Source organism: Strongylocentrotus purpuratus, unplaced genomic scaffold, assembly GCF_000002235.5.
Source record: "Strongylocentrotus purpuratus isolate Spur 01 unplaced genomic scaffold, Spur_5.0 spur5_scaffold_4, whole genome shotgun sequence".
Lineage (NCBI taxonomy): Eukaryota > Metazoa > Echinodermata > Echinoidea > Camarodonta > Strongylocentrotidae > Strongylocentrotus > Strongylocentrotus purpuratus.
In genome coordinates, this window is record NW_022145610.1 from 1,785,477 (window position 1) to 1,805,400 (window position 19,924).

The 19,924-nt window shown below is 36.1% G+C and overlaps 1 protein-coding gene across 20 annotated transcripts in view; it reads left to right on the forward strand.

The window, feature by feature from the left end:
- The first annotated feature begins 335 nt into the window (after nucleotides 1-335).
- LOC574743 (non L-type Cav channel) overlaps nucleotides 336-19,924 on the forward strand; it is a 189,830-nt gene continuing 170,241 nt past the window's right edge. For 5 of the 20 annotated variants that reach the window (XM_030997792.1, XM_030997799.1, XM_030997808.1 and 2 more), the window contains exon 1: nucleotides 18,543-18,921. The gene's annotated coding sequence lies outside the window, so the exon portion shown is untranslated. Of the gene's footprint in view, nucleotides 1,262-18,529; nucleotides 18,922-19,924 lie in introns of those variants that run through there. The other 15 variants (XM_030997798.1, XM_030997795.1, XM_030997797.1 and 12 more) reach the window with 11 other exon arrangements.

Here is a 19,924-nt window from a genome sequence, read left to right on the forward strand (position 1 = left end):
CTTTTTTTAAACGTGTACATGAATGGCAACTGCGCGCACCTAAAATCATGCGCGAATTGACTAATGTCTGTGCTGTAAGATCCAGAAATGCGACGCGTGTTACACTTGACGTCATCATTAAAAAAAAAAACGCCGCGGTTTCGCCGCGTTATATCTGAACTTGGCCTAATATTGTCACACTTTCAAATGCTGGCGTCGAAAGTGGTTACTGTCTTTTGATTTTAGTTTTGAACGTCTTTGCGCGTTTGTCACATTTTCTATTTATCGTTGAAATGGTGACTTGGCGAGAATAAGTCTAAAAGCAGAATGTGGACCGTGTATATAGGGCAAGATATCGATGTTTTTAAAAAAGCATACGTTTGTGAAATGTCGCATAGCAATATTCATATTAGTATTAATCATATACCAATCTCATCACATTTTGTGGTGAGATTTTTTCGGATCTTGAACGTCGTATCGCTTCATTCACTTACTGCCGACAATCAGTCAGCTGCCAAATTCTGAGCTATAATTTGCTTCTTCCATAATATTTACAAGCACGTGCATATGTCAAAATATGTCATTGTATACAGCGATATTGGAAATGTCAGATAAAGGGATTTTATATATAAAGATTCATGTTATTTTTCAAGCATGTCAATATTTTTTCAATGACATTATTTCTTTTTGATTTAATCTAAACTTGCATAAGTTACAGAGAGAGAAACGGGCGAATTGGAAAGGGAGAGGGAAATTAAGGTGGAGATAGAGAGTGGTTGGGGGTTGGAGAGATATCGGGATAAGGGAGCCGGAGAAAAGAGAGAGAGAGATAGGTTACACCATACCATGGCGTTTAGGGCTCGTGTATTACTGCATTGGCGGATGCTCATTAGCTCGTTGTATTTCACATTCGGTCAGGGTATCTCCGCTACAGAACCCATACGCTTTATCTCTCTCTTGCTTCACCCTCTCTATCTAAAGCACACGCGACACATAAACAAATCAACGAGAGTGCATGGGCAGAGAAAGAGAGTGATATGGTGATGGTGATAGAAGGTTAGATACTCAACATATGGACATTATCTTCTGAAGACGTATCCCTTTGCGATAACAGCTTTCCGCCGAGATAGGAGGAAAAGCGAAGAAATAACAGTTTGGATGATTCGATGGCAATACACTGATAAACATGTGTTGGACGTCACCAGTAGGATGCGTGGTTTGTAAAGGAATACACACTTTCGAAACAGTATAGCATCGGTAGAGGAGACCGAAAACTAAAAAGGTAAGCTCAGTAAACAGCAGAAGATTTTGGGTAGGAAAATTATAGGTGAGGGAAGTTAAAACGGTATTGTAGCTGATACATTATTGTAGGTTATTCACGCATGATAATGCAATTGCAAGTTAAGAAAACGAAGAAGACGGGGGTATATATATATATATATATATATATATATATATATAGAGAGAGAGAGAGAGAGAGAGAGACAGACAGAGACAGAGAGAGTTTAGAGATAGATAGAGAGAGAGAGAGAGGGGGGCAGAATCTGATATAACGGATGTGTATTCATTAGAAAAATTAGTTTGTTAGCTTCTGAATTTTATTTTGCATGTGGAAAGAAAAGTTATTTTAACTCAGCTAATGTAACTAATTGCTGAAGAAACAAAATAGAAGGATATATGAATAAATATGATACTGCGAAAGCATCCGTTTCCCAGATAATTTTCCGGAATAGACGTTTTTAAGATCCTGGTAAATGGATTAATTTCCTATTCGTCTATAGTAACCTCACATGTACCGCTTTAAGCGCTATCAAAAATATATAATGCTTTTTAGCGAGTCTGTAAATGAATAAACATACATACTTTGTATATAATTTTATACATTTTCTTACTTATTGGTTATTGCTATTATGAATTTATGTTCAAGATTTTGTTATTAATATTATTATCATATATATATATTATGTTAAACTATAATGTACCTCATTAAGTTTATGAAAGACCACCATTATTGGTGATAATGAGTCACCCAGTCTTAATATCAGAAATAAATAAATAAATAAAAATAAAAAACTAATATGTATGCATTTGATTTGCATTCATTTAAAATGTTGTATACTCAGTCAGCCCAGTTAAATATGCATTGCTTTGTGGAGGAAATAAACAACAACCACAACAATCGGTATAAAACAAAACATTTTTGGCGAGGGGAAAATATAAACAAGAAAACAAAACAAAACAGAACTACAACACTAACAAAAGAATTGTTTGGGATCAGTTAGGACGATGCCCTATCAAGCGCCATCTACCTCTCAAGAGGTCTGATCGTCCCTTCTACCAATCATTTTGTACTGGTATTCTTATTCTTATACTTAAAGACCATTGTCAGTCGGGTTTGAGATTATTTGTGGACATTTTAAAGTGCTTGTGTGGGTATTTTATGAACGGAAATTCTTCTGTCAATATTGATTTTTGTTTTGGTGAGATCGTGCCACCAGTTTAAAGCATAAGTGCATAGCTCACTTCCCAAAAAAATATTTGAATACTCTACATCGTGAATTCTAGATTCTAGATTTGGAATGAAGAAGGATATTGCATCTTTGTTTATATAAAGCAGTATAAACTAATATAGAAAAGAAAATGGAACGTGCACTTTAGATGGACGAAATGACTTTAGGACGTAGATCTGGTATGTATGTTAATGATGATAAACTTACTCTGTTCACATTGATGTATATTTCATATGAATTGTAATTTGTAGGTTTGTTAGTAATTATTTTTGTTTAATATAATTGTTTGTCATTGTATTTTGTTTGTTATAGCGCTTAAAGACTTCGATGGAAATCGTTTTTATAAGCATCGTTTTATTATTATTATTATTATTATTATTATTATTATTATTATTATTATTATTATTATTATTATTATTATTATTATAAGAGTATATTAAGAAACTACATCAGAAATGGGAAAACGTAACTGTTAGAAAGAGTTAAATGAGAGAAAATAATTATCCAAGGATAAAATACGGATTAATGAAAATTAAAAAAACTTATGGCCCACTAAAACACGAAACATACCTAGCTGATAAGAGGGAAACAGGTACATTTCCTAAAATTAGGATAGATGTGATGTTTCAAAAATACAGTTCGATTTTCTTTAGAGTATTGATATTGGTTTCCAAATATTAAACAAGGCATACAACCCCTACAATGTGTATCTCATACTCAAAATGTCCTACGTTTAAATGTTGTATCACATGAAATCGTTAACGTTCCAGTTTGCCAAATGCTGTACTATTCGGCGCCAAATACACCAGCATAAAGCTGTAGTCAAACTACTTCAGAGGTCAACTTAGGCCAGAACATTCTACAAACAAAGACAGATATAGGCCCGAATTCACAAAGCAAGGTTTGAGCTCAGACCAAGGTTTGAGCTCAAACCTCCTTTTGTTTCGCCAAACCTCCTTTTGTTCTTTACAAACCAGGTTTGTAAAAAACGCGTAAAACGCGTCATATGACGTACGAAAACCAAGGTTTGTCGACAAACCTCCTTTGTGAATTAGGGCCATATTGTTTCAGTGATTTTTCATGTACGAAAACGTAACTGATATTGCCTCCACTTACATGATATTTTTTTGCAGGCATTCAAGTCGCAATATTGATCACCGTTTATTTAATGTAATTGCTTATAATAATAATAATAATAATACAGAGTATTTGTACTGCGCCAACTCCACATGAATAATGTGTTCGAGGCGCATGGAGAAGAAAAGATATAAGTACACAAGAAAATACACACAAAAATGAACAACGACAATATGATGTCATATAAACTTGCATAATATGCTATAACACTTGATCGTATCTATTGGTTTTACGACACATCTAATTGAGTATATGCTTATGTAAAAAAAAAAGACTGAGACACCCCATGCAATCTACAAACCAATACTTTGAAATATCTTGTGTACACTATAGGCTTAAAGCATCTCTTTGTTTAAGTATTCATGAGATAAAGACAAAATTGGAATGGCAAAAAACTATTTCATTAACGGTCACTTTCTTTATCTCTTTCGTTCCTTTAATTCTATACTTGGTGTTGACCACTGTAAGCAAACAACCAGTCTCCATTTTGACGTTTGGCTCCTCCAGAACTACTATATCACCATGACCTTTAACCTGTTAGGACCGTCAGATTAAACGTGGACCTAGACCCAGATCACCTTTGAAAAAACCTTTCTAAAACATATTAAAACTGAAATAACACAGTTGCCACCTTATCGATGATGACACATTTCAGATGGCCTCGCTCAATGTTGCAATTCCTTCCCAATCTCAATTCCCCTTCTTCTATCTTCACTTACTTTGAATTATTGACTACTATCTTGACTAGTTCATCGCTTGGGCAAGGTTTTATCTTCACACCTTCTCACCTTCTCATCCATCCCCTCTTCTTCTCACCCTCTCATCTCTTACCCTCCATTTTTTTATCAGTTTACGGATCTCCACTATATGCTTTTCAAATCTCTCTTTCTATCCTGTTTCTCTTTCTCTCTATGTGCAGTCTATACATATTCCAATTCCCTCTATTGTACTTTCACCCTTTATTTCTACCTTTCATTCTTTTTACGTCACCCCTTCTCGCTCTCTCTCTCTCTCTCTTTTCCAAACATTTTATTTTTATCCTTGGGTTTCTGCTTTTATTACACTCTGTCTCTGATTTTCTTTATAAATATGTCTCTCATTTATTTTGAAATAGGCCGACCGTCTCACTATACTTTGTACAGCTTTATTTCTCATATTTTTTCTTCTTCTCAGTCTGTCACTTTCTTTATGCCTCTGTCATAACCACTCCCATTGAATGTTGGTCCATTATCCGTGTCCTCGTTATTACCTAGTACCGTACTTACTTTGTCATCGTATTACCTTTCAATAGTCTGCTCACTCACATTCTTCTATTGTAAATTCCCTCTCGTTCTTTCTTTATTTCAAATGAATGAGGCAATATCATAATTGATCTTAATTTGACGAACAAGGTAAAAGCTGCTTATCTCTGTAAAACCATCAACGAAAATGGTTTCAGCCGAGCTGTAGAGTGATAATTATGCAACGACATAAAAAAAAAAAAATATGCGTTCTATTGTCTTTATCTATGATGGATTCCTTCCTCTGTAAGTCGATCTTTTCTATTCTAAAACAAAAAATGAAAATGAAAAAAGAACAGCAGCAATAATTACACTAAACACAACAACAACAACAACAGATCGAGAGGTAGACAGAGTGAGCTAACAAAAGATGACATGAATTATTAAACTGAAATAAATTTAGACGGATAGTGCTTGTCCATGCAAGCATACTCACATAGCATCTTAGAACATCGCAATCAACCGATGCACCAAGAGTCAAGTCGCCAATTGATTGAAGCTAACGTAGGCCTACAGAGAATAAATTTGTTTTGATGAAAGGAGACAAAAACATGGAACAATTACAACGGCTGCTGAGCTCATGTTCTTACAGGACACAACGTTCAAAATTAAATGATCCAGACGTCTGACAAACCCTAATACCTTAATATGATTTACGTCAAACCTCTCAGGTGTGTAAATCAGATTTGTGAAATGAACGAGCGTTAATGAATATTACATTCATCTTACACTGCCAATGGTCTGTTAGTGTGTTCTTACCCCCATCTTCCCGTCAGTAGTCGTCACCTTGGAGCTGTGTTTGTCCAATCATTCGATTCATTCCTTTACCTTACTTCATTTAACAGTAGTTCTGACAAATGTTATCAGGTGCACTGTTTATTAATGGAGATGTAATTGTACTTGTGACCAATCCAGAATTAATACACTTTCAATTAGACTGATAATGTAACGACATCAGGCAGGGACTAGCTGTTAACAAATAGCTTAAACTTTTATCACACAAAGCATAGCAAATGTAGTGATAATCATTCCGTGTTCTTCATTCTCTTGTTCATCCAATTGGCACTGGCAGTATTCATAAAATATATTCGTATTTTAAAGACAATTTCCACATAGCTGTCTGGAGTATTATGTTACTTTCAAATGTATTTGTTTTGTTTATTTGTATTGTTTGGTTTCACTCGTGATTGTACGTGCAGGGCCCAATGGAAGACCAACATGTGTTGAATGGGCTACCCTATCAATAAATATGTAATGAATATATCAAATAATCCATTTATTGTTTTATTTCATTGATACACCTAAAATGGGAACTTAACCACCAAATGGCTAACATACACTATTTACTTCGAAGATATTGTTTGCACCATCCTGCTGGAGTACGTGCTGCTATGGTGAAGGTGCGTCTCTCTGAACATAAACATAGAGAGATAATTCATTATTGAACACAGGTGCGGGTATACCCTTAAATTATCATGCTTTTTACGAACCCTTTATTTCTTATACATGTACACACTTTTAATACCTAGCAATCATAGTATCGACTTTTATTGAGACATTGAGACGATAATTACGATGATTTAAGAGGAAGTTCTGTTCTCGTAAAAATGAAATTGATTTGGGCTCTTGTTCAGTATGTAGAACAATGTAGGAATGTCTCATGTAAAGGACTGCGCTTGAAATGTTTTAATTAGTTATGACTGGAAATGACTGTGAACTAAATTTAAAGACCGTCAACCCTACTGGGCCAGAAGGGATTAGACCACACAGCGAGGTCACTGACAGGTGGCTATCTCATTAACTCAGCTCTCAACTAACATAAGAAAAAGAGGATCATGGGGGACCAACAGGCACCGATTGGGGAAGTTTTCTATATAGAGGGAGCAAGTAGCAACAAGTAGGACAGTGGGGCTTTAATTGCTTTTTATCGTATTCGTGATTTCAAGCAATCCTCCCCCGCAACTCTCCTTTCTAACAATCATAACAAAACTCAGTAATTGTTCAGTACTACAAAATCTACCTTTCAAAGCTTCTATAAAGTTTTTTTTTCATAATGCAATTGCAATATCAGTAATTTGTCTTTAAACTCGAATCAATTAAAATAGTGATGGTTGGTGTTTGTCCTATTAGATTATATGTACCTGTATCATGTTATCAATCCATAAACAAACATTAATGGGGCCATAGAACTGCCGTACCCACGAATTACACGTTCAACTTGTTCTCCAATTCCCTAGTATTTAATTTTAAAATATTTTCATAACATTTTTTGAATGTTGAAAAAAATGCGATCAACTGAGAAACGCTTAAAGCTAATGTTGTTCCCTGACATGGGAGTGGTATTTTGTGAGAAAGTTGTGATTTATTCTGGATTGTTTATCCAGCAGTACATTGGTTGTTTGAACCAGTGAAATAAAAACAAACGCTCAAAAACTTACTGGGCATCAGCTTCGATAAAAGCACAACTCCCATTTGAAAACTCAAGCTGATGAAGACAGGTTAGGCACATGGTGTCAGGCCAACTTACCCGGATTTCCTTATCTTTCTATGCTTAGCCACTTTACATTTTCTACCAACATTTAGTGTACGTTTCGTTGGATTTTATGAGAATTTATGTTCTATATTTACCAGAACTCAAGTTTATCTTTAAATCAATCTTGAATTTAAATTCCCCTGTATTACCGACTAATTTTTGCCAATCTTCATTTCACGGTGGGGTTCCATTTTGAATCCAATGCATTCTAAAATGCAAGCAACATATTATGATTAATGCATATGTAGTGGATGCAGAACATAGTTTTCGAATTATATCCCTTTACAATCCAAAAATACAACTCTACCAGTATGTATTTTAAAACTTATATGAAAAATAAAGTTATATTGAAAAGTATTGTTGCTGGTAGTCCATACCTGCAGTGGAGACAGTCTTTGATATTATTGTTCTTAATAGTTGCGCTAGCAGAGGCGTTGGGCTTTGATGAAAGATGTGCAATGGTAACAGGCCGTACTTTCATTGTGGATATAACATTGGACTATCCATTGAGTGTCCTACGCAGTTACGCACACAGCTGCCGCTCGGATCTGAGGCAAAATCGATTAATTTATGTGGTTGTAATTATGGACATGGCCATGCCTCTAGCAGAGGGGGTTGGATTAATGATGGGAAGACGCGTTCCACCCTGATGCATGCTGGCTTGAGATCAATCTAGGAGAGTGACTAACAATCGGAGGGCTTAACAGGAATCATAGAGGTCCTGACACTGGGAATGAACTCGACTCTGACGGGCAGGGGTGGAAAGGACTAGAAACAGAGCGAGAGATGGGGGAGGGAGAGAGAGAGAGAGAGAGAAACAATGAAAGAAAGAAAGAAAGAAAGGGAGAGAGAGAGAGAGGGAGGAAGAAATAGAGAAAAGGGGGTAAGAGAGAGAGAGAGAGAGAGAGAGAAAGAAAGAAAGAAAGAAAGAAAGAAAGAAAGAGAAAGGGGAGGGGGTAAAGCTATATTTGTTTAAAGTGTATCCGAATCACCTTTCAGTATGTTACTATCTGCGTCTTTGTATCAAGACAGTAAATAATGAAGAAAAGGAATTTAGTAAAACAAAAGTCCACCACGGATATGAGATTATTGTGAAATTCAATTAATCTTTGACAAATTATACAATAGTTTATTATAAGTATTTCGCAAATACGTTAGAACTAAATCATATTGCCAAAATAATTGCTGTCAAGATGCATTAGTATATTATTATGTAAACATTTACGCCAAATTTACAAATCGTTATTTGTTCCCATAACACCTTAATTCAAAATGCACTTATTCAAAATGAAGGTTTCCAGTAATGCGTTTTTGCATGCTGCCGAATTGTTTGTAACAAAAATGCTCGCAACAAAAATCATTAGGCACGCTGAATCAGATCGATAAGGCTCTTCGTCTGTTACTCGAGAGGGCATCCGGATTTGCGTACCACTATAAACATGAGCTAGATGCACTCCCGTGATGTAGAACATGCTTTTACTTCATCTAATTAAAAGTTTAAATTGGTTTTATTAGTAGAGAAGAATACACAACCCTGCCCTCTCTCTGATTACGTAATCTTAAGACTCGATTTCAAAAGCTGATTAGAGATATTGCTTGTTTGGCTTTCGCGTCTAATTAGCAATCTGGCACTTTCGCTTTTAAAGGGTTGCTCTTTGAAACAAAAAAAGCGTGAAATATGCTTTACACTCGTTCATACCGAACCATAGTAATTTAAATTATTGAAATTCTATGTGCATTGAATATTTTAATCTTAACGTTCTGAATTTTGCCATCGTACATAATTTTATGTTTGGGTTTACTGCTTGTAGTTATTCACAAATTGCATGTATATTATTGTCTATCTGAATCTTATAAGTTTATGTTTTTATTTAAAAGTCTTTGGTCTTTCAATATTAAATAACAAATTTGAAAAAATCGATTATAATGCTCGGTACTTCTAAAATTCAGATATCTGAAAATAAAAATGTCGATATTACATGTGAATAGATAGATATAGATTGAAACTGACTTTAATTGAAATGTTACGTTTCGTATATATTATCAAGTCGGTATTTACTCGTTCAACCACAGAAGATGAAGGTTTCTTAGATATTGTTGTGCAAGTTTTAAGATAATGTGTGGAACATTATGCATGTTTTGCCTATACAGATCATAGGATGATACATGTTTAGCTCATTATTCATATTCCACCATCCTAAGCCATCTTGCGTGAAATTCGAAGCAGAAATGCGTGTCACTCAACCCCCCCCCTCCCCTACCGTCCCCAGGGATCCATTCTGACTCCTTCGGATCTTATAGGGACGCTCTTTGCCACTGACAGAGTGTGAACCAGTCGACCCTACCTCATGATTCATACAACAAATGGCGCTGCAAGTTTTCCCCCTTCTTTCGTATGCTTAGTCCCATTGCTATGTTTCTGCGGGGTGTGAGGAAGACAAGCGCTATGAAATATTCACCATTTCTTTTGGTCCCTGGCGCCAGGCCTCGTAGGCCCTATTTCCTCTAGCTGCACGTTGAGTTCTTTTAGTTTGCTGTAAACATACATGAATGCAGTTTGTTGGCAAGGTTTTATTTAGACTACATCCTGGAATATATTACAACCTGTGAATCCTTTACAAGATAAATCACAGTTTCAAGGCGCATTCAGAGATGACAGCAGAAATAAAGTCAAACTTTGAATGAATGTTTGCCGATACAAGTAGACTATGCGTAAAGTGACGTTTTATGCTGTACATATTGGTGTTAAATTCTTTCTCATCATGCATACTGAAAAATGCTTAAACATTTCCTTACCCTTTTTTCAATTTTGTATATTAACCCCAAACGAATGCGTGAGGGAACTACGATTTTAGTCAGTGGCGTATCTGGAGCTTGGCGTAGGGAGGGGTAGGTGGGAGTGAGAGAGACATCCGAGCCAATAGTGATTCCAGTTTTAACAGCGATTGATGATTATTTACTATGCGATAATGTAATAAAAAGTAAGATATTACTCTAGCCAGGGGATGGCGGACTGCCCCCTTTCTTTCCCCTTAAGAAACTGCTTATCCGAATTTAACATGTAGTTCTTCCTTACTGATACGATCTTTAACATCATCCAGGGAGCTCGGTGACCTTATGTTCACCTTATATCCATCTGATATGCAGAGTGTTACATTCCTGGAACATTGCACGGAAGCAATGTCCCTGTAGAGTTAATGATCCATGCACTTTTAGGTGAAACGGGATGACAACTACTTTCTAAAAATCAGCAAGGCAATTTGAATGGCCTTGTGTGTCATATATATTGATATGTGTGAACATGACAATCAGGGGTTACATGAAACGAACATGATTTTTATGAGACATAACAATAGGGTATTGAAATTGCCCTTGAGTTGATTTTTTTTAAATAGTTGCGATCGTGTAGTGATTAGCTACAGAATGGCAACCAAGGATGGGAAAGAGAAGAAGAGGAAGGCAGAAGAGAAGATGGAGAGATGACCTAACATCATACACGGGAACGGCCGCTTGGACTAGGACAGCTAGAGACAGAAGAGAATGGGAATGTTATGAAGAGGGCTTTGTCCAACGTCTGGATGTACTATAGCCTGATAGATAGATAGATAGATAGTGATTAGCTGGATTTAATGATTGAATACATTTGAGACATTTTACCTGGCTATTGTAACACTTTGTCTGATTCTCTCTTTAAAAAAAAATGATTGTTTACAGTCACAGATATATTATTTAATGCTCTATTTAAAGATTATATAAAATATATTTTGCGCACGAATAACTTAGCTATTGATTATTTAATCATAATTTCTTAATGCATTCTTTATACAATAGTGTGTAAATATTCATAGAGGATCAAAATAAAAATCAAAATAGAGGACAAAAACAACCATCCCTCTTATACATGTAGCTGTCATTATATCTGTACTATTATACGGAAAGACTAATTCATTGTTCAAAAACAAACTTACAAATGTGCGTGTGTGTGCGTGTGTTACTTGAAAATCAGTTTGTGGTAGTAATATCTAACTTTTGAATTATCTCCTAGTCTATCAGACTCTTGCTATTAAAGTCTCGACCTAATTAAACCTTCTCTTCCGAACTCGATCGATCAACTGTAAAATGGGGCAGGGAAAATATTGACATAAATAAACAATAGAAGGGGAAGGGCCCTATTGTACAACATATCGATTTCTTTGGTTGTCAAATATCCCTATCTTGCTCAGCCATATTTGCTCATTTCAAACGGCCTGTCATTAGCAGACTTTGCAAATTGATATTCCACTCAGAAATGTACCGATGATAGAAATTTGACTGACCGGGTAAACGTGAAAAGGGTAAAATAGTAGCTATAATGTGCTGATAAAAGCAATGTTGTCTATATTTTGACATGAAGATGATGTAATAAGAAAAGTGAATAGGTCCTTTATTGGAACCTTCCTGCCAATTCAAGGTAAACAGGTTTTTCATGTAATGTGTATGATATAATTACGGCATGATAGTGGACGCTATCCCATATGAAAGTAAACAAAGAATTCCAACGCTTTCTAATCCTCAAGGCTAATACTATAGTAATATAAAAACGAATATTTATGTTGACTTTCAAAAAATAAATTATTTGTGGACTTATAAGGGTTACTTCCTTTTTGGCAACCTGACAAGCAATTGTTGTACCAATGTTTATACATGTATTCTGTTCTTTTACGTAACGATGTATAGTTCTATGAATGTATGTTATATATTTTTTAATTGCTTTGCTGTCCGCACAAGGCTATCGATGTTATCTCAAGTTTATTTTTTCAAAAGTATTTGCAATGACTGATGAGTTAATGAAATATTGTATTGATTATTTGCCATCGATTACACTTTCCTACTTTATTGATTAATAATGACTCGGCTAACTTCGAATCAAGTTCATGTGAAGATGCACGTTATGGACGCGACCTTTCGTAAAATTGCCGTAGGGTTCTCACAAAGTGTCGGGTAGTATTTTGGACCAGACAATCTGTAGATGAGAGTGGTTTATTTCCCCGATTTTTCTCGATAAAGGGGCATCTTTTAAAAAAAGTTCGTTTTAAGCGACCACCAGATTCGACGCGATGACCTGATGATTCGCAGTAAGCCTATTGACTCATAATTCATATATGCACGAGAAATGAGCCATAGTAGTTCAAAGGAAACTGCATAATGAAATGACAATCAGAGTAACATAAAAGAGATCATAGATCATAAAAAGTTGCGAGCTCATCAAACTATCCCAAACATTTTTAAAACAAAATAGTATGTAGCTTCATGTCAGTGATGTAGGTTGCACAAATATATTTCTTTGTAAGATTTTTGTTCATGAATAACGCACAAGAAAACATTTTATGAGGACGCCATACGTGAGGCGCATACCACACTAGCAGCAGCATCATGACCAAGATAATTATTCCGCTCTTGTTTTGTGCGGATCACGGAACATTAAAGTGTAACACAAGGAGGTACAGAATGGATCGAGTATGTGAGAGGAGACGTGTCGATACCATGGGGATAGTCAGATGGGGGCGTGTCGATGCCATGGGGATAGAGAGATGTGGGCGTGTCGCAAAGACTACATCCAGGTTGAAAGGAGGATTGTAAGAATTTGCTGGGCTTAAGGATATTCTCAACCAGGTACTAAGTAACCGAAAATAAACAGTTATAACGCATTTTGTAATTATGGAACAGTGGCCTGCGCAGAAATTGATTAGCGTCGGATAATCCAGGTTTTTCTTCTTTATTCTTCTAAAAAAAACAATTTCACAGAGCTTATTACGATATGATGTTAGTATAGTCAGTATGTGACAGAAAACAATAATTGAAATCAGCTTTGTTTTCTTCGCATCTCATTGATATGCATTGAATCGTAGTTGATAAAGGATTTATGATATTCAGTCGAGGAGACAGTCGAAAATTGGAGGAAACAATACAGAAGGAACGTGCCCTGTATAATAAGAGACGTAGAATAAGATTGGTTATTTCTGAAGTAATATTATTCAACAACATAATATATCACAATTTTCTATGATGTATCCTTCCATGTATTACGCATTTTGAAGCTATCTCGAATAAACAAATGGAAGGAAAAAAAGCATTCAAGCTTTTTTTTTCTGTGAAAGTGTAATATTTACATGAAAATCCATCTAAAACTCATTAAAAGTATTTTAAAAACCCGACACTAACTCTACTTCTCAGTAGGTATTGAGGTATATGTACAATATAGCAGGGTGTTATTTCCTACCATCTTGATAATGAGCTGTAAGATTTGTTCATCACGCGTCCACCAAAAAGCTTCTTTCACTGCCTCTACAGTCCATTGATAAACTGCTTGTGAACAACTTTACTCGTTTGAACGAAGCTTTTAATAATTATTGATAACCTTCTTGTGAAGCAACTCGTCTGGATTTTACCGAAGCTGCTTATATTGATAAAAGAAACTTTAACATTCAAGCTACTATTCGAAGGAAAAAACACAAGAATAATAAATCTGATCAGAAATTTATGAAAGACATGCGCAGCAATGAAAAATGGCCGCCTTATATAAACATGCATACCGTAGCATCCAGTCGAGTCAATTGTTCCTATTCAAAGAATCTTGTAAATGCACCTGCACCTGACAAGGTGTCACTATGGTTCTTTTATTTGGCAAGTAATATCAATGAATACCAACCGTCATCAACCACCTGTTCCTATTCCGATATAACTTTCAATCGCAATTAACCCCTTTTGGTCCCTCGACCGAGGGTACCCTGGGTCGACTTTGAGAGCGTTGCGAGTTTTTAGTGGACGAGTCTGTCCGATATGACAAGGGCATGCATCATTATATTTGTAGTCAGATAATAAAACTAGCCAATCGTCACTTTAATGGCAAAAAAAATATTTGTTATGGCATATGGCAAATTGGCCATTATGGTAAATTGACCATAACCATAGTTGATATATATGATTGATAGCCAAATGGAAACGCTTGACCACAAAACAATTATGGAAAGTGGGGGCTGAAATATATTACTAATCTGTTACCGGTCAGCATAACACATTTCAGTTTGATGGCTTATAAATTGTAATTTGTCTTTGGTAAACAGGTCAAAGTATGTCATTGTTTTTGTGTGAATTTGAGGTGTGGCTTATTTAGCATAATTACAAGCTGATTTGGAGGAAAAAAAAGGTTTAGACGGTAAGGTATCTCATTGCAGATTGCACGCATAAGGGCATTAGTTTGGGAAAATCGAGTTCAACGCTCGAAAGCTGAGTGATCATGTGATAAATCATGTTGCAATTGTCCCGTAGTAGAAATATCATATGGCAACCAGACGAGACAGACGAGATGCTAGATTTATTCACACGTACCCACCTCTTATAGAGAAACCCGTTAACCAAGAGACTGGTGTACGTTCACATCTACCGCTGAAGAGAGGCAGGCAAGCGCCACTGTGAAGCTAGTATAACGCATGTGCGGTGCCATGCGAGATGTAGAGATTGACCATTCCATACACGTCAGTGTAGTGGTAGAGTGTTTGATGACGTTGTACCCTGGGGAGTAACCGCCTTTGTCACATTACGTTCGTATACACCCAGACACGAGCGTGTAATCTGCCGTAGTCAACAAAAAACCCTCACTATCTACAGTGCTAGAGGCTGCCATAGCACCTCACATGGGCTCGGACCTAGGAAAGAGAAGAGAGATAAGAAGGGAAAGAGAGACGTATATAGACTGTACATAATATATATATATATAGAGAGAGAGAGAGAGAGAGGGGGGGGGGGGAGAGATGAGAAAGAAACATAGACGGCGTGACAGACAGACAGTCAGACATAGAGAGAGAGAGAGAGAGGGGGGGGGGGGGTGAGGGGGGCAGACAGAGACAGAGACAGACAGAATGACAGACAATAAAATATAGAGGAGGATAGAGTGGGTGAGAGAGTGAGGGAGACCGAGAAAATAAACGACAGACAGAGACAGCGGGAAATAAGAAAGAGAGAGAGGGAGAGAGAAAGAGAGGGAGGGAGAGAGAGAGAGGGGGAAAGTGGGGGGGGGGGGTTCTCGAAGCGTGCTAATAACGAAGAGCCGACATGGTTCTATTTGACAGAGTTCTAGAAAAGCGAAATGTAATTCAGCTAATCTCAGTTCTCGCCTCGATTTGACTTCGCTCTCTTCGCGGCTCCACACATCTTCCTGAGTATCATTGTATACTTTAACACGCGGTTGATGGGTGATTTGTGTAAACTTGCCTTTCTGCGGGACCGATGTAATTCGAGAAGGCTTAAAGTGCCAAGTCGTGACCATTTCTTCCCATCACTTCCCTGACAAGACTACATGGCCAGTAAGCTGTCGAAAATAGCGTACAGGAATGCTATTTGACATATATTATCGATGATGTCAATGCGAGAAGTTTGGATTTGGTGATATATTATTAGATGTGATAGCTACAGACAGCATTGGAAGATGGAACCTCATGTTTGTAATAATGAATGTAATGATAAGGAAGACAATGATGATATTAATAATAATAATGATTCTACAACTACTTCTACTTCTAGTAATTATTAGTATTATTAATATTGTTATTATCATTATTGATAATGATAATAAATATGATAAATAAATATAGTGAAATATAATTAAAAAAATATAATATAAGAATCGGATATTTACAAGATTTGGGGGAATTGAAATTCAAGTAGAGCTTAGAGATGCCTACCTTACTTCGGCAATTAATACAAGGCGTGATTTGTAGCATGTGGATACCATTATAAGATGTGTATATATGTAACGAGTGGAAAGAGCGAAAGTTCTTATGGCTGTCGCATCAAAAGACTCTTAAGAGATAACACAACAAACCATAACAATATGCTATGAATCGCCCTCTAGTACAGCGTGATAACATAGTACTACTTATTATTGTACTATTGCCCAGCTGGTTAAACATTACATAATCCTCCCTGTCCTTCTACAATCTTCCAATCAATTCCTCCGCCGAAACACTTCATAAATCAACTCGAATTGACCGTTTAACCCATATTAAGATTGTCCAGTCACGAGCTCACTTTAAGTGATTTTGAATGCTGTTTTTGAAAATGTTGTTTGCAAGGAATCACATCATTGTTTGAATCGATTTTAAGTAGAAATACAGAAATTATTCATGTAGGTCGGGACTATTTCACCAAGTTTCTTTTTTCATTATTACAAAGCTTTTCTACTAATTTTTCTTTGGCAGAGGTCATTATTCGTACTTCGAACATATGTGGGTTTTTTCATTCCGTGACAATTTATTCACGTCTATACCGAACCCCGACATTAACATGAAGAAGTCTTGATATCTAATCCAAAACAAATCAATAATGTTTTCTACCATCTATGGTAAAAGAGGAGTTTTTACTGTGATGATAATCACACCTTCTGTACATGACATATTTCAAGAGTTTTGTCAATGTCTTGTTAAATGTAAAATAATCATTTATCTTTTATCTTATTTCAACATCTTTTTTTTTCAAAAGATGACCAAATATTATCATGGTTTTTAAATAAATTTGTATAATTAAGAAAAAAGAGAGGATTACATTGGAATTAATGATAGTGATGAAATGAAAAGTGTTAATTTGTATTTAACCGTCTGTTCAGTTGGCATAATAGTTTGAAGCAAAGTGGGAATATAGCTTCACTTAAGAAAATATAAGTGGGTCACTTTCTAATATGATTTAAATGTCATGTTCTTTATTTTTTGAATAAGGCAACAGGAAGAATATAAAAATAAACATTTAACCCTAGCCTATTGTGTGAATACACTGCACAATACAAGGTTAACAAATAATTCAAATGATTATATAGTTACAAAAACCAGGATGAACATACAATTAAAAAATACAATGAACATGTCATGTAGAATCGCTACGTACGTTTGGGCAGTTAGTACGTTGGTTTGAATATGATGTGCTATAAGACAATTTAAGTACAGAAATTATATAGCTAGAATTCGATTAATAAATATAAAAAAATGAGAACCCCCGCAAAGGACAAAACCCGTATTTTCTTTCATATCAACAGAACTAGAGAAAGGGCATTTTACTTAATTTCGCATAATAAGGGACATACATGTGCATTGAAAGGTTATGCACTTCACATGGAATAATTTTTAGTTGATACAGATTTTAAGGGGAAAAAAGCAGATTCCTTGAAATTCTGCGGTTAGGTAAAAACGCAACAATATACAATATGTAACATTTTATATTATGAATCAACAAAGGAATGTCAGAGTTCTTCATTTCGAAGTGAAATGTTTTCGCTTGATTTCAATTACATGGCGTCAAAAACGTTTTTTTTATAATTTTTATCTGAGAGCTCCATTTTTGTTCAATTTGTCATCAAAGTCAGAACTACGGTGATTATGCTAGCTAAATTGTTTTGATTGGCGAAAAAAAGAAATTTACATGTGTGTACCAATAGATAACTGAATGAAATGGGTGTGTATTTTTTAGAAGACGAGGGTTCGAAATATATAGATGCTTGTTTTATTTCCCTCCAAAATGTAATACTATCTACTTATAAATTCGAAGCCGCGGAAACACAATATTATCAAATCTACCGTCTACGTAAGCGAGGTAAATATTTCACTTCGTTACTAAAACATTGTGCGATTGATTTGTCTAGCTATGAATATACGCGTTTATTCAATTATATTATATAAATACTAGGACCTTCCCTTTAGAGAGCCAGGTACTGCCGTTGCTTATAATCAGCATCAGCTATGCGCAGCGAATAGAAGCAAATCATGTACACTTTATCTGTTCGCCATCGAATTATTCCCGGCGTTTGATTTGCATATCGAGTGAGAGTCAATGCTGTAGTGAAACACGCTGTCATCTTGGGGCGACCATTAAAGGTTAACTAACATACAGCTCCAAAAACAAATGCACTAAACGCCGTCAATTATTAGTGACGAATAAGTACGGGTCGAGCCAGACGTCCACTGCCGAACACACAGCCCGTCTACTGCATCTGAACATGCTGCGTCTTTAATCGTTCGCTGAAGCTACTAGTGCACAGAGCACCCTGCATAAAAGCAACCTCATGAATATGTATGACGTGGTAGCGAGAAGCTTTTCTCAGCACGCCACACACACTGTATGGTAGGGGCCCCCCATGCATGCATCGCAACGATATGCTCCAGCATTTCATGTCGCCGCACCGCGCCACTCCGCTGTATAATCTCACACAGTGTCATCGGTTTGAAATTGCTCTCGTTGAATCTCTGATATTTTCATCATAAATGCTCTGATCAGACCATGATATGAGCAATATTCTTCATCCCCGAGGAGACCAGAACATCAATTCTCTTCATTGGAACCAAATTTGGAGTATTACACCTTTTGTCATATGGAACAGTATCTTTGGTAGATAGAGACATGGAACCAACAGCAATAAGCGATATATTCTTGTAACTGTTAGTGGGCACTCATACTTCAAGTAAGTATATACGTTCATTTCATATACACCCGTCGCTTGCAAGCACCCCTAGTAAAGTACCTAATTATTGTATACCTTTTCAGTATTTTAGAGGTATATGGTATTTCGTTCGTAATGAGGTACTTGTACGGGAAGGAATGGACCATAGTTTATAATGGATACATTGTATTATCAAACTGTGTTTGTATGCTGTCGTTCACACCTGTTTACATCCACCTGCTGTGGTATATAACAAGGTGGATGACGCCATAATTCTACGAAAGTGATTGGAAAACAATAGCTTCCAAATATCCCACGTCGCATGCATGTAGACGCCTTTCCATTTCATTACAGCGCATGCTAAATCGTAGAATGAACTACCGACTACGTGTTGTATTAATGAAATGCATCAAATTTCGTGATCTATCGCCAACCTCGATTCCTCATAACATAATTTACCAAAATGAATGCCTTAAAAACTCAATCATTTTCCTTTCAAATGCAAGTCAAATGTTAGGCTTGTTAGAGGAGCCTGCTCCTTTGTATATGAAGAACTGAAATATGGCGCCATTATTTTGTATTCCGTTCATTAGTATTCCTTTGAAATCTGGTTTCCAAGAGGAATTATAATGCACAAGCAATGCGATTCCCCTTGTCCATTACCACATTTTTGCTCATTTTATAGGTAACGCCATGATTTAGCTCGTTCATGCTTCGTAATGTTACAATGTACGGGTTGACATACAGTATAAGAGACAGCACTGCCTCACCCGGTATATCTCATAGCATTTTCTTGACATTTGACAAAGTCATAGACACGATGCGAATTCTTTTGCAATTCATCGTGATGAAAACAAGAAGGCCGATATGCATATATAATTATGGTTACCCTGTGTAAAAAAAATAAATATAATTCAACATAAAATATACATTTATATCATGTAAGTCGTATGCATGCTCTACTGCGGGGGCATGGTTAATAAATTCATTATTTATTTTGGGAGAGGGAAGATTCTAACTGTAC